The sequence below is a fragment of the Geotrypetes seraphini genome, chromosome 3 (assembly GCF_902459505.1).
Source record: "Geotrypetes seraphini chromosome 3, aGeoSer1.1, whole genome shotgun sequence".
Taxonomy (NCBI): Eukaryota; Metazoa; Chordata; class Amphibia; order Gymnophiona; family Dermophiidae; genus Geotrypetes; species Geotrypetes seraphini.
Genome location: NC_047086.1, coordinates 222,471,099 through 222,487,495, shown reverse-complemented (window position 1 = coordinate 222,487,495; position 16,397 = coordinate 222,471,099). Strand labels below are relative to the sequence as shown.

The following is a 16,397-nucleotide window of genomic DNA, read 5'->3' as shown; positions in this document are numbered from 1 at the left end:
GTAAAGAGCTGCACAGACCCTCAACATCTTCAGTTTAATAAGTTTTTGGCTGGCCAGAAGTTGAAAGGACAAATAACCAGCCAATGTAAGTATCATTTTCTGCTGATCACTCCCAAGTCTCTCCCCACTGCCCCTCTCTCCCCTTGCCCCCCATGGTTTAGCTTCTGTCTCTCTTTCATCCCTCCCTCCCTTCCCCCAAAAGGTCCAGCATTTATCCCTCTTCCTCACTCCCCACCACAGACATCACAATTTCAAAATGATCAAGGAACCAAACCATATACATTGCATTCTCTTAAGTTTCCGCAGCTGGTGTCATGATTGTTGCAGTTGCCCGGGTCTCGTCATGTCTGGGTAGGAAGAACCGACTTTTCAGCCATCATACTGTGGCTTTCTTCATGGGGTGCTGTGAAGTCTGCAGTTTGTTTTTATATATAGTGGGTCCTCAAACCTGATTGGCTGGGGCTTGTGGCGATTGAGGTAGAAAATTTGTGCCCAATGAATTTTCCTGCCTCAATCACCTGAAGCCCCAGCCAATCAGGTTTGAGGACCCACTATATACAGTATAAAGAAAAACTGCAGACCTCACAGCACACCCTGAAGAAAGCCATAGCATGATGGCTGATATGCTGGTTCTACCTAACCAGACGCAACAAGATCCGGACAACTGCAACAATCAATTTACATTACCTCTCCCTGGACACCAATGTGGAAGCTTGCCCAATATTGGGGGTGCTCAGCAGCAACTGCACCTACAGAGCTGGCTCCTATGCTTTCCTCCCCACCCCCCAGTCCTTAAATCACTATCAATAAAACCAAATTTAATACCCACCAGGGGAAATAGGCAGTGGGGAGCCTGTCCCCTTTTCCAGTCTGGGCCAGTAGCATAACCAGAAGGCAATTTTTAGGTGGCCCAGTGGGTAGGTTAGGTGTGCATGCATTTCCTCTCCCCCCCTCCCTAACCATGAACTTTAAAAATTAAATACTTTAGCTAGTGAAGATCCCTAGCATACCGATTCACGTTTAGAAAAGCACAGCAGACATTCCATGCATGCTCAGTTCTCACATATGAACTAAACATGCATGAGAACCAAGTATGTCTATGGTGCCGATGTTAGCAGTTTGGAGCACCACCACTGACTGCCATGGTTTTCTTTTTTTTTAAGTCTTGGTTTGTTTATTGAATTTTAAAGTATACAATAAGGACAGGTTGTTCACCCTCTCCAAGGTAGGGAGAATGAGAGGGCACTCTCTAAAGTTGAAAGGGGATAGATTCCGTACAAACATAAGGAAGTTCTTCTTCACCCAGAGAGTGGTAGAAAGCTGGACCACTCTTCCAGAGGCTGTTATAGGGGAAAACACCCTCCAGGGATTCAAGACAAAGTTAGACAAGTTCCTGCTGAACAAGAACGGGTGTTGGTAAGGCTAGTCTCGGTTAGGGTGCTGGTCTTTGACCAGAGGGCCGCCACGTGAGCGGACTGCTGGCATGATGGACCACTGGTCTGACCCAGCAGCAGCAATTCTTATGTTCTTAGCAAAGAACAAAAAAACATAGCATAAGAAGTCAAACATAGAATTGAGAGTTTTAACTGATATATGTTGTTCATTTCTGCAAAAGTTCTCCAGTTCTTTGTTGTGTCAATAAAACTGCCAATGTCCCAAAGGTTATGTGATTGCCATTGTGTCCAGAAAATGTTGTGGGGTTTGGTTGTTTGTTTTTTTAATCAATTAAAAATAATGTGTTATGCCATATGGGAAGTGAAAAGGATTTGGAAATTGGGATTTTCAAAATGGAATCCAAGTGATTGAGTACAGTATATGCACTCTATAGAGTTATTGATGTACTTTGACTTAGGGAAAACTATTCCAATTAGATTAGAAGGAATGAGTATGAGTTTTCTATATGTAGCCAGACAGTTATTTCCACTCTACCCAATCGAAGGCCTTTTCAGTATCTAATGATACGGATAATATCAGAAAGTTTTTCGATCGGGCAAAGTGGATAAGACGACAGAATAAGTGAGTATTATCAGAGCCAATTCTATTTTTAAGAAAACCAGCTGGATCATCTGTTGTTCTATTGTCCTTTGATACTCAACTTTTGGAAGTCAATATGGGGACAGATTAATATCATACTGGAGTCATCAATTCCATTGACATATAAGGTAGTCATATGTGGAACATTACTGCATATTAAGCCCCCCCATGGACCACTATAAATGCCGGCTTTTCCTAATTATGACCGGGATAGCCATGCAAATTGTAACTTGTAATTAGAAAAATTATGATCGCCTCAATTTTCATTTTTGGTGGGTGAATTTATGCTCAAGCTATAAGTATGAGAAAATGAATGCTGTCATGTTGGGGCATAGCAATTTATTTAAACTGGTTTGGGGCCCGTTGACATCTTTTATTACTTCATTATAGTTGTCTTTAATTTTTGTTTATTTCCACACACATCCAGGGAAGGGTGAGAGGGTGGGGTTATTTCTTTGCTTTGTCTTAATCCTTGATGAAATGTAATGGAAGGAAAGGGGAGGATTTATTCTTTATGCAGTATTATTGATTATGATTATAAGTGTTTAACTTGCTGATTAATGTAAATATACGGTTATTGAACTTTTGTTGGCCTTAAAAATCAATAAAGATTTATTTAAAAAAAAAGAAAACCAGCTTGATCTCTATGAATGAGAGACTGTATAACCTTCTCCATTCTGAAACATAAGATTTTTGGATATACATTTGTAATCTAAGTTCAACAGAGAAATAGGGTAATAGTTATGTACACATTTAGGATTCCTGTTAGAATTTGGTATGACTACAACTGTAGCATCTAGGAATCTGCCCAAATGTGTAGGATTAGTTATAAGGGTCTGCTAAAACAATGTAAAGATGAAGGTTTCGTAAAACTCTACTGGTAGGCCATCAGGTCCTGGTGATTTTAAATTTGCTAGTTATTTGATGGCTTGTTTAATTTTATCAAGTTGTATGTTTTGGCATAGGAGCTGAGTACTTTCGTCAGTAAACTTAGGTAATGACAATTTTGTTACGAAGTTGGAAACATCCTCCCCTGTAGTTGAACTTTCAGAAGCATATAAAAACTCATAAAATTATTTAAATGATTTAAATAAATGCAGAGTTGCAGTATGAATTTCACCAGAGTTAGATTCTATGCTAGCAATACACTGTTTGACCCTTTTGCCTTTTAAATATGATGCTAGAAGTTTCCCGGATTTATTGGCTTCTGAGTAATATATAGCTGAAGATAGACTGTATTAGAAAGCAAACTATTTTGTATCTTCAGGAGTTGTAATTTGTTATATAGAGATTTAGCAAACATAATGTAAAGAGATGTTTCCAAGTCATGTATTTCTTTTTTCTAGCTGCAAAATAGATGAATTAATTTTTTCATGTTTATGAGCTGCTTAACTAATGATTTCCCCTCTTAACCATGCTTTATAAGTTTCCCATACTGTGTCAAAAGAGATATTAGGATCAATACCTCGATTAAAAAAGTCTGTAGACAGTTTTCTAATATGTTGAACAAAATCATCATGTAATAGAGCTGAATTAAACCTCCATGAATTAGATTGTTCTTTAAACCATTCTAATGTACCTGTTATAGCTGTGTGATCTGAAATGGATATTTCATGTATTTTAGAGTACTTTAATATAAGGATTAAATCCTCAGCTCCTAGGAAATAGTCTAGCCTGGAATAAGATTTATTATTAGATGAATAAAAGGTATAGTCTCTGGTTGTTGGATTTAACAGTTTCCAGCAATCAGACCAACCACTGGTTTGCATTAAAGATGTTAATGTGGAGCGAACACAGTTTGGTAGGTCAGCATTGGGAAGATATGTCTAATATCACATCCATTGGGATGTTGAAATCTCCAATTATCATATGCATTGTTAATAATGAGGATGATGCAAAATTGATTTGTTGAAAGAAATCTGGGTCATCTGAGTTACATAGAAACACAGAGTATAACGGCAGAAAAGGGCTTTCGGCCCAACAAGTCTGCCCACTCGAAGAACCCTCCCTCAACAAGAACCCTCCCTCTAAGAATTTCCCGGAGCGAACCCACTCCAAGAACCCTTCCTCAACAAGAACCTTCTTTTTAAGCATTTCCCCGGAGCAAACCTACATGTTTATCCCATCGTCCCATGAAGTTGAGTGCGTTACTGGCCTCAACTACCTGACATGGAAGACCATTCCATCGATCAATCACTCTTTCGGTGAAGAAGTATTTCCTGATGTCACCATGAAATCTCCCACCCTTGAGTTTGAGCGGATGTACTCTGGTTGCCGTGGGACCCGTAAGGAAGAAGATATCTTCCTCCACCTCAATACGGCCCATAAGATATTTGAAAGTCTCTATCATGTCACTCCTTTCTCTGTGTTCTTCGAGAGAATATAACTGCAGCCTGCTTAGATGTTCTTCATATGGGAGATCCTTAAGTCCTGAGACCATCTTAGTGGCTATATGCTGAACCATAAGAACATAAGAGTTGCCATCTCCGGATCAGACCCTAGGTCCATCAAGTCCAGTGATCCGTACACACGGAGGCCCCGCCAGATGTACCCTGGCATAGATTAAGTCCCCATGTCACTGTATGCTTCCCAAGGGAGATGTGCACCTAATATACCCTTTCCCGTGTCACTCTATGCCACTCCTAATGAGATGTGCATTTAGTTTACCCTTAAATCCTAGAACGGTGGTTCTGCAATTACTTCTTCCGGGAGAGCATACCAGGCGTCCACTACTCGCTGTGTGAAACAGAACTTCCTGATATTCGTCCTGGTCCTGTCCCCCCTCAGCTTCAGTTTATGTCCTCTTGTCCGTGTCACATCGGACATTGTAAATAACTGCTTCCCCTGCTCTATTTTGTCGAATCCTTTCAGTATTTTGAAAGTCTCGATCAGGTCTCCTCGCAGTCTCCTCTTCTCAAGGTAGAACAACCCCAGTCTCCTAAGTCGTTCCTCGTAGTTCAGATTCTCCATACCTTTCACTAGCTTCGTTGCTCATCTCTGCACCCTCTCTAGCAGTTTTATATCCTTCTTTTGGTATGGGGACCAAAGCTGGACGCAATATTCCAGGTGAGGTCTGACCATGGCTCTGTAGAGCGGTACTATAACTTTCTCTGATCTACTCGTGATACCCTTCTTTATCACGCCTAGCATTCTATTTGCTTTCTTTGCTGCCGTCGCACATTGCACCGACGGCTTCAGGGTCCTATCTATCAGTACACCCAGGTCCCTTTCCTATTCGGTCTTTTCCAGAGTTACATCTGACATACTATACTTGTGATCTTTATTTTTTCTGCCCAGATGCATCACTTTGCATTTTTCCACATTAAACTTCATCTGCTATTTGTCTGCCCACTTCTCCAATTGATTTAAGTCGCTCTGGAGTTCTTCACTGTCCTTCTGCAATCTGATTCCCCGGCATAGCTTTGTGTCATCTATGAACTTGATGATTTCACTATCCATTCCTTCTAGGTCATTTATGAAAATATTAAATAAGATGGGTCCAAGCACCAAGCCCTGGGGTTCACCGCTAGTCACTTTTTCCCATTCTGAGAACTTCCCATTTATGCCCACTCTCTGTTTTCTGTTCTCCAGCCATTTGCCTATCCATCTTAGTATATCTGCCCCTATTCTATGGCCTTGTAGTTTTCTGAGAAGTCTTACATGTGGAACCTTGTCGAACGCTTTCTGAAAGTCCAAGTATACAATATCCACTGGTTCTCCACTATCAATTTGTCTGTTCACTGTCTCAAAAAATTGGAGTAGGTTCGTCAAACATGATTTCCCTTTCCCGAACCCATGTTGACTGGCTCCCATCAGGTCGTGTGTGTCCAGATGCCAGACTATGTTATCTTTGATCAGCGCCTCAACCATCTTTCCAGGGACAGACATGAGACTCACAGGTCTGTAGTTGCCTGGCACTCCTCTCGATCCTTTTTTAAATATCGGCGTGACGTTCGCTATCTTCCAGTCGTCCGGTATCTGTCCTGTTTTGATTGATAGGTTGGCAAGTTTTTGCAATAGTTCTCCGATTTCAAATTTCAGTTCTTTTAGGACTCTTGGATGAATTCTGTCCGGTCCAGGAGATTTATCACTTTTAAGTTTGTCTATCTGGTGGTAAATCTGGTCCAAGTCCACTTCTACTGTGGTGAGGCTGTCCTCTGCGACTCCCTTGAACACTTTCACTGCGTCCGGCATTGTTGCGGTGTCTTCCTTTGTAAAGACAGACGCAAAGAAGGAATTCAGTCTGTCCGCAATTTGTTTGTCATCCTTGACGCACCCTTTTCCTCCCAGGTCGTCCAGCAGTCCCACTGCCCCCGTGTAGGTTTTTCCCTTTTACATATCTAAAAAATGGGCTTAAAATTTTTGGCCTCTTGTGTTATTTTCTCCTCGTAGACCTTTTTGGCAACCCTCACTGCCTTGTGACATTTTTTCTGATCATCTCTATGTTTGATCCAAGCTTCAGATGTTCTCGTGCGTTTCCATGTCTTAAATAAGTCCTTCTTTTCATTTATGGCTTCCTTTACCTCTTTGGTAAGCCACGCTGGAACCGACTCCATTCTCTTCACATCCTTTTGATAATGTGGCCTCCAAGTCTGAACACAGTACTCCAGTTGAGGTCTTACCATCGACCTGTACAACGGCATTATGACTTCAGACTTACGGCTGATTAAACTTCTCTGGATGCAACCTAGCATTTGTCTAGCCTTGGCTGAAGCTTTCTCCACCTGATTGGCAGTTTTCATATCTTCACTAATGATTACACCCAGGTCTCGTTCTGCGATGGTTCTTGTTAAGTTTTCACCATTCAGGGTGTATGTTCTGCAGGGGTTATTGCTACCAAGGTGCATCACCTTACACTTTTTGGCATTAAAACTCAGTTGCCAAGTATTAGACTATTGTTCCAGTAAAAGTAGGTCCTGCTTCAAAGTGTCTGGCACAGTTGCGCTGTCAGGCTCGGTTGCGCTGCCCACATTGTTGCATTGTTTAGCGTCATCCACAAATAACGCAATTTTACCTTGAAGTCCCTGAGGTAGATCCCTTACAAAGATATTAAATAGTATCGGACTCAAAACCGAGCCCTGTGGCACTCCACTGGTCACTTCTGACATTTCTGAGGGAGTACCATTTACTACCACCCTCTGAAGTCTGTCACTAAGCCAGTCTTTAACCCATGCAGTCAATGTATCTCCCAGACCGATCGTATTCATCTTGTTTAATAACCTACGGTGTTGGACACTATCAAAAGCCTTACTGAAGTCTAAATACACAATATCCAGGGATTGTCCCCCATCCAGTTGTTTCATTACCCAGTCAAAGAAGCTTATCAGATTGGTTTGACAAGACCTTCCCTTTGTAAATCCATGCTGGTGGGGATCCCTGTCTTTCGTCGTCCAGAAATGTATCCAATCTGTTTTTAATCGTTTCCATAAGTTTACACACTATTGATGTGAGACTCACCGGTTTGTAATTTTCAGCCTCTAACCTGCTTCCCTTTTTGTGAAGCGGAATGACGTTAGCAGTTTTCCAGTCCAAGGGGACTTTTCCCTTGCTTAGGGAAAGATTGAAAAGCGTGGCTAATGGTTCCGCTAGGACATCTCTTAATTCCTGAAGTACTCTGGGGTGTAGATTATCCGGCCCCATGGCTTGTTTACTTTTAGCTTCAATAGTTTGTGATAGATGTTGCTTTCGGTGAATTCAAAATCTCAGAACGGGTCCTCCGAGCACCCTCTTGTCTGTAGCTGCGGTTCGAATCCTGGCACCTCACGGGTAAAGATCGAGCAGAAGTAGCTGTTGAGTTGGGCGCATAAACATTGATGAGGGTAATCGGTGCTCCATTAATTGTGCCCTCTACACGAGACCATCTACCGTCCGAGTCCTGTAAACGAGATGATACTTGAAATGTATAGGACTTGCATATCAATGTTATAACACCATTCTTTTTCTCTTTTGCAAGAGAAACATAACATTGGTCAAATGTACTTTGGATGCTTCAGATGTGTCTAGTTGCGTTTCTTGTAAAAAAAACCAATAACCCATATATCAGTTCTCAACTTTTTAATGTAGTTGAGAATATTTTCCCTTTTAATTGGATTAGATATGCCCTTCATATTCAATGAAGTCAAATTAACCTGTACCATGATGTGGTAACTGTGTAAACGTATAATGCTGCTGAGTGGTGAGATAGATGGCAGGAGCTTATGGGAGACTTTTACAGGTTGTGAAACCTATTCCTACATTTTGTTAGAGTTGCTGAAGTCATGGGCTTGTACAAACTGGTTTCAGTTCAGATGCTGAGATGATAATGTGTGGCATGTGAGTGTGTAGATTTCTTGCTGTGAAGAGTTTCTCAAGGACACCAAACAATGCTGTAAAGACAATGAGCTATTTAACAGTGCTGAAAGAAAATGTAAGTCAGCAAGACACTCCATCTGGGAACCTAAGAACTGATAAAGAGATGCCACTGAGGCACTGATACCAATGTACCCGTGTGAAGAATGGAAACTTTAAGAAGAAGAAAATTCCAGAAGTTATGCCTGTCCAGGGCCCTCCAGGGAAGAATGGAGGCGTGGACTAGGAGTGGATTACCGGTACATAGGCAGCATATCTGCTCCAATAGGGTGATACATAATCACAGCCAGGGGATGGTCTTGGAAAACAAAAAAACTTTTTGTTTAAAATCCCCATGCTTTGGCAGAGTTTCTTTAGAGAAGCTGCGCCTTACTTACAGAAATAAGCTGGCACTGTTTGTATGAGATTTTTCTTCTCTGCATTGTATATGTCCAAACTGCTTTTTTCTGATTTGCCAAATGCTGCTATAATACTTATTACTAGAATAAAAAGTTATTTGCTTTGGAATATACAATGTAATCTTGTTGGGTTTTGTGGGGGTTTCCTTCACGTTGGATCCCCAGTGAGGTAAAGTAAGCAGCCTTTATTTTGATGGCATTACTGTCCATATATAGAGAAAAACAAGTCTTATTAAGCACATTCTCATGCAACAAATAATAATAATAAAATTTATTTATAACCCATAATACCTTGCAGATCAGAGCGATTTACATCAAGAGAATCTGCCAAACACAGAAGAAACACATTCATGAACATATTCATTACATTACTAAAGTTTTTAGACAAATTTATTAAATAGATAAGTCTTCAAAGATTTTCTAAATGTTTGGTAAGAAATCGAGTTCGATATCAAATTACTTATGATTTTGCTCCAAACACCAGCCTGATAAGATCGGGTTTTATCCAAAAATCTTTAAGAAGTACACCCTAGTGAAAATTGTTGAAATTGTGAAAAACCTACAAATTATAGAAAAACATATATGTGTTATTATTTTGGGGGCATGTGTGCCCAGTAGGGCGAGACAGAGATCCGATCATCAGCACATATCCATCAGGTGTTAAATCAGCCTTTGCTTAGCTGAGTAAATACCAGATAAATGAAGACTAATTAAGTAGTAGAGAGCATGGACATTAGAACGGGGTGGCCACAGGGGTCATGCCAAAAATTGGCTGTCGGTCAAAAGAGATGGCTCTCCTGCCTCCACCACCCACCTCCTCCCTGGTCGCTCTCATTTTAAATCTTTGGGCAGCGGCAACAAGTGAACCTGCTGCCATCAGCCTGCCCTAGAAGTCTTCATTCCGCAGCGTCCAGTTGACAGCAGAAGGCTCACTCGTTGTCATTGCCCGAAGATTTAAAATGTGAGCGGCCAGGAAGGTGAGGGAGGCAGGAGGTGGATAGAGATGTCTAGGGTGGAGCTTTTGGGCCCCCCTCCAAACAAAAAGCGTTCCACTCCCTATAGTAGAGAGATTGCATTTAGTTATGAATTTCTGTAGAAGGCTGGATCATCAAAATTTTTGGTGACATTTTGGTAGGTAATTCACATTCTAGCTGGGTAAAACAGTCTATACTGAGCACCCACAGCTTTTAAATTCAGGCACATTTCCAAAAAAAATGCATATGAGAGATCTTATCTATTTTCAGTGGAATTTTACTTTTAGCAGCCTGTAGTATTTGAAGAACGTGTTCATAACACAAGATTTTTGTTACTACTGATCTGTGCATAGTTTTACCAAGAAGAGGCCTAGCTAGGACCCTGTGAGCTCTTTCTATGTTGAGGGGAGGGTCAAATTGTATATTAAGTAGTTTAGGTATAAAATTATATTCATACCTTCTGAGAGTTCTGGTAAGCCAATTAGATAAAAATTCTTTCTTCTCTTCCTATTATTTAAATCTTCAAGCTCATTTTGAAATGTTGCATGTGAGAGGATGACAGCTGAAGATATTTTTTTGGGGGAAGGGGGGGAGGGCACAGCTGTTATGCATGTGTTGTGTGAATGCCCAACACATGCACATCAGCTACCAGCAGCTCCAAAGCTGCCAGAAAAATGTTCCCATAAAGAGGGGGGGGGGCACATTCCCTTTCGTGCATCTCAAGGAGAACCCTTTTGTGCATCAGAAGTTGAGCTTCCATACCAGTAAGACTGCTTCGAGTCTTACCAGCACAGAAAGCTTTTGACCATTGGGGCCTCAGTATGTTCTGAGCCTCATTCTGGAATCACCAGAGATTTTGACTACACTCCCAAGAGAATTCCATAGCAACTTCTTCCATCCCCACAAGAATCCCATGGCATCTGTTTCCATATCCACAGGAATCCCACAATCCCCATTTCTGTGCAGCTCTCTAGTTCTGAGTAATGTTTTCAGAGTTGTTGTTTTTTTTTTACTTCACAATATGCCTGGTACCAAGAGTTTGTGTTGTTATTAGTGGAATTACACTGGAATAAGAAATTTCTTTATATTGCAAGTTTTATGAGGAAATGTCCTTGTTGGGGACCAGGGGGTTCTGTGGATGCAGAATTTGTTTGGCTTTAATACCGTATCGGGGAAACATGCGTGTGCTGGGGAACTGTGACTCAATGGGGGCTGAGAGTGCAATCTCTTATACTCCCCACTGCATCTCAGCCTTCGATATGGCTTGCAGGTGCTGAAGTCTGAACTACTGCCCTTGCTGCAGTTAGTTACAGGGGTGGGGAAGAGATAGAGGCGCAGCATGGGTTTTTCTTATTCAAAAAGTTGTCAACTCCGTTTCTAACCTGCACATGTGTCTTTAACCTGGAAAAGAGAAGAAATGGCAGCTTGAATGTAGCAGTATCCATTCTGCTTTAGAGAAAAGAGTAATGAAATGCAACCAAGAGAGTGACGATATCAAACTATTCAGTGTCACTGTCAACATATTTCAAAGGATGGATTTTACAATTAAACCACAGCAACAGGCTTTAGTCGGATTTTTCCATGGTTGTTGTGTATACTGTTATCTGGTTTGGTCACTAGTAGAATTTGCAACAAGGAAAATGAAATACATATTTCATAAATCACTCGAGACAATCTATCAAGGATAGGGGTATGGTAGCACTAAGAAAGGGACGCATGATGAGAAAGCATATGGAGCATGTCTCATTGTATTATTTCCAATCCCTGTATATGTTTTTCTGAGGCAGGGAAAGAGAGGAAGATGGAAGAGGCAGTTGAAAGGAGCAATTCCATAATTCTTAGCTTCAGTGAATCAGTTTCTATGATGCAGAAGGTGGTGCTGTTTCTTCTATAAAGATGCATTGGGCCATTTTGAGGGGATATTATTTCTTTTGGAACCCCCCAATTTCATCTGTTTTCCCCACATGACAAATTTGGTTTTGTTCTGTTAAATTTTCAAAGTTATTTTTGCTCTTATGACTGCAGGTGGCACCTATATGGCAGTTCAAAAGCCATTATCTATAAATTTCTTTCCCAAAACCTCTTAAGTTGGAAACAATAAAAAGAGAACTCAGGAAGAAGATACAGGCTGCAGTTTGCTTGCCAGAAATCCTTTTGCTATTTTTTCTTTTTTTGGATCACACCTGAATCATTCTTTATTTATTAATTTATTTGTTTTTTAATAATTCTTTATTCATTTTAACACTTCCAATAAGTGAAAACAGTAAATAAAACAGTTTGCACAATAAACAATACTTAATAATCTTACATGGCATTAACAAAGTAATATCCCTCCCTCCCTACCCCCTATTATCAATCAACTCATCCATTAGTTCTTAGAAGTATAATAAGTATCATATACCAAATATATCCTGCCTATATAACAATCATTTTGAAATCATAAAAACAGTAAACAGAACCTTCACCCCCTCCCAAATCTTTTGCTATTTCTAATTTCTGATAGTTCTAAGGGCATTTTCAAAACATTAAGAAGCCCAACAAAGCAGCATAAATTGGCACTTGAATGTTTTTCTCACCAAAACATCCTAGTGCTGATTTTCAAAATAATCTTTCTGGACAGCTTGCGATGTGTCCTAGCTGCTGTGTGTCCAGAACTAAGGGGGGGGGGGGGGGTTGGTGGTGTTGAAGGCATGTTCTGGGCAGCCTTTGGGCAGGAGTATACCGGGGAAAGGTTCAATTATTACTGCAAGATATCCAAGATGTCCTGGATAGAACTTAGTCATTTGTGAGCTAGATCTGTTTTAAAAGCGTCTAAGTGCCATAAAGGTACCCAAACTGACCAGCTGACCATTGGAGAGATTAAATGATGACCACCCCACACTCCCCCAGTGATCACTTACCCCCTCCCACACCCCAAAATCTGAATGTCTCTTGAAAAGCAGCACCTGGTATAGGAAATAATGGGTATACATTGAAGGAACTAAGGCCAGTATTTGGCAGGCTTGCACAGTCTCTGTCCCATATATGGACATTCAGTTGAGGACGGGCTGGGGAGGACTTCGATGGCTGGGTTGGTTAAGATGGGCTGGAGTGAGCTTTGATGGAGACTCCAGTAAATAGGACCTAAGCACACTACCAGGCAGGGCTCTGGGTTTCTGGCCCAGAAATATCTAAGAAAAAAGACCATTTAAATTAAATGATTAATTTATGGAGCATGTATGGTTGGGCAGACTGGATGGACCATTCAGGTCTTATCTGCCGTCATTTACTATGTTACTAGTAGAGCATCATACAGATGTCTTAAGTAGCCTGGTGAGTGGTCTAGTGAGTCATAGAGGAGGAGCTAGGCCCATAAGTCACTCTAAACACTACATATATGATGGAAAATGTGAGCCCTCTACAACCTTACTATATTGCTATATAGGTGCCACCTGCAGTCATAAGGGCTATTGGGGTGGTAGTCAGGTGGGTATAGTAAGTTTTGGGGAATTTTGGAGGGCTCACCAATTAGATGAACCTCTGGCACCCTTTATGTGAAGTTCACAGCAGTGCCCTCAAAGGTGCCTCACTTCTCTATTGGTATGTCTATGTGGCCAGTTCATTACAATGATGGCCCCTCCTACATCCAAATGGTCTGGATTTGAACATTTTGAGCTTGAATGGTTTTGTGGCTAAAAATGGCAAATAAAGTTGGCCGTCCTAAGGGTTGGACATTCTGGCAGCCAAGATATCTAAGTAGGCAATTTAAAAAAAAAAAAAAACTCCACTTGGACATCTTGCGGTGTTGCCGGTTTCAAAAATGACCATTTGTCTGCCTCCAACTTTGGACATCTTTCAAGAAAAGTCCAAAACTGGACTTAGAGGACCTATCAAAAATGCCCCTTTGCGTGTTTTTCTCCTATTTCCCTGTGAATCTTCATTGCTAGCTTCTTTGTGTTTCCTGTTGTAAGGGTATTTCAATAAAGGTAGCATCACAGCGTTGGTGGGGAGGGTTTCAGGCATGTATGGGGTCAATAGTACAGTCTATAGATTGTTAACCCTTTATCTCACCTTCAAAACATTCCATTAAACTGTCACTATCACAAGCAGACCTGTTGTCCTTTAAGTAATTAATTGTAGCAAACTCACTACAAAATGGCCCAGTTAGAAACAGAAGTGCCTGTACTGTATGACCCTAAACAAGACACCTTGGAAGCTCCTCCAAGTTTTAGAACAAAATTATTTTAAAAACACAGTTTAAAATGTAAACAATACACATTCCTCCCTTTTTCTCCACATCCTCACTCCAGCCTCCCCCTTCCCTCCCTCTCATCAGTCCTCCCCCCACTCTTGCTATGTTATTCATCCACTCTATGACCTGCTGTTGTCCCCCTGGGACCCTTTGTTTGCTTTTCTTTTCCTGGCAGTTCTGTATGATAGAGAGCCAAACACGCTCCACAGACTCACCCAGGACAAATGGGCTACCACTCATCATGCCAGACCTCTAACTTTAATTCCCTCTGAAGGGCTGATATTCTGCTTGCTTCATTGCACCAGCTAGCCCTGCAGCTGATAGCTCTCTTTATAGCTCCACTCAGCTACTGCCTCTCTCTACCTAACACTGTGTGTGGTCTCTAGGCCAGTGCCCTCCTCTCAGCCCCACTAAGCCTGTACTGTTTTTAAGGATCCAAGCAGGACAGGTGCCGCCTACGCTGCAATTATAAGACAAGTTTGTTTTTAGACAAGGCACTTTCCAAGAAAGTCCTCCTCACATAATCACGCCAGTACAGTATTCAGCTACAACACTGGCTATGCCTTCTGAAAAACACTGCAAAGGAATCAGCAGAGAGATGCATCATGGAACATCCTGTACCAGCAGAGAGAAGGCAAGATGGCTGCACAAATGCAACTCTGATCTTTAGACATAAAGGAACAACCTCATAGATGCTGACACTGTACAGATATGGGGGCCATTGGCAAAGTATTGCGATGAATAGTCATCAGTTCTTTTCTTTTCTTTCTTAGCTGTATTAAGCACACTCAAGGAGGAGAGTGGAGTTGGGGAGTAGTTTTCTAAGATATGTTATAATATGTTATATAACATGTTATATTCTATTTTAGTTGAAAATGTGATGAAGGGTGGGTGGATGGGTGGGGGTTATTATACTATTAGATTTTATGTGTTAGATATTATAGTGCTATATTGGAATTACTTGTATGGTGTATTTTTGTGCACTTGTTGTTTTGATTTGAAAATGAATAAAGATTAAAAAAAAAAAAAAAAGAAATAAAGGAACAAAAAGAAAGAGTACAGCCTGCCAAAAAGCTAAAAATCCTTCCCTTTGCAATTTGTAGTAAGGTAAGGAGCATAATGAGAACACTGTGCAGACAGTATTTCTCCTTTAAGTGGTTTCTGATTCTAATAAGGTTACCAGACATCCGGACTGAAATTTGAAACTTGACATGTCTTCTTTTTAGAGGACTGTCCAGACATCCGGACAGCTTTTCAAAACCCAGACCTTTGTCTGGGTTTTGAAAAGCTGTTGCGATCAGGGCCGAGTCTGAAGTGCATCTGCGCATGAGCGGATGCAAAGCGGTAATGTCACACGCATGCATGCGCAGATGTACGAGGTTTGTGTGGGGCTGGGGTTGGGGGGGTGGTGGAGTGGAGCAGGGCGGGGCTATGCATCCTCTTTTTCCAGATGCAAAATCTGGTAGTCCTATTTTCTAGTGTCTACCTGTGTACGGCCAGATGCAAGAAAGAAGATGTAGCACTGGGATCATCATTGCATGACTGAAGAGTTTGTGTAAAGAAATGGATTTCAGATTTCTTAGCAACTAGGTCTGGATTTGAGCCAGCACTGATAACGGTGGCTGTCTTTAAAGTGACCACCAATCGCATGTCAATCATGTGTCAGCGCTGGTTTTAGAATCACACCGATATGAAAGATAGGCATCGCAAATGTTGCCAGGGTTTTATGGGCCTACATTTCTGGCACCTATCTTCGCATGAATCGTACCTACTTAGGTGCTTTAGGCCGCTTAACACCAGTTACGGCATTGGCTGTGCATACTTTGGCATTCGGCAGCCTAAAATTACCTACAGAGGCGCGATTCCAGTGCTGATTTTCTAGGCTCTGGTGCATGCCTCAAATCTCAGTTAAAAACATTGTTTGGACAGCATTTTTAATGGAGGTATGGCCACATACTGTCACCTAGAAAATCGGCACTGGTTCGAGAATCCGGGCCTAGCTAGTGTTCCACTTTGAGAAATTAAAGATTTTACAATAGTGATAGCCTTCACCCATCTGAAAGGTGACACGTAGCCAAGAGCATATACTAGATGAGAAGGGATGATAGATGAAAACTGATTGAACTGGGCTGTCACCTCCAGCAAAGAAATGAGATAAGAGGAAAACCATAATCAACTGTCATAGAACTATCTGTATCAGGAAGGATAACAAGGGAAAGGAATCCGGGAAACTAAAGATCAGTAAATACATTTTCTTAGTTTAATGGGACAGAGCCAATATGGATTTAGTCAAGGGAAGTTGTGTCTCAATCTGCTACATTTTTGAAAGCGTGAACATTTGGATAAAGGAGAGCAGGTTGATATATTGTATTTGGATTTTCAGACACCTTTTGACAAAGTCCCTCAGGAGAG

General features: G+C 41.2%; 1 protein-coding gene across 5 annotated transcripts in view; it reads right to left on the bottom strand.

The window, feature by feature from the left end:
• FMNL3 (formin like 3) overlaps positions 1 to 16,397 on the bottom strand; it is a 285,433-nt gene that overhangs the window by 122,769 nt on the left and 146,267 nt on the right. Inside the window, exon 1 of one of the 5 annotated variants that reach the window (XM_033938097.1) lies at positions 9,072 to 9,090. The exons of the other annotated variants lie outside the window; for them this stretch is intronic. The gene's annotated coding sequence lies outside the window, so the exon portion shown is untranslated. Of the gene's footprint in view, positions 1 to 9,071; positions 9,091 to 16,397 lie in introns of those variants that run through there. 5 annotated transcript variants of the gene reach the window in all.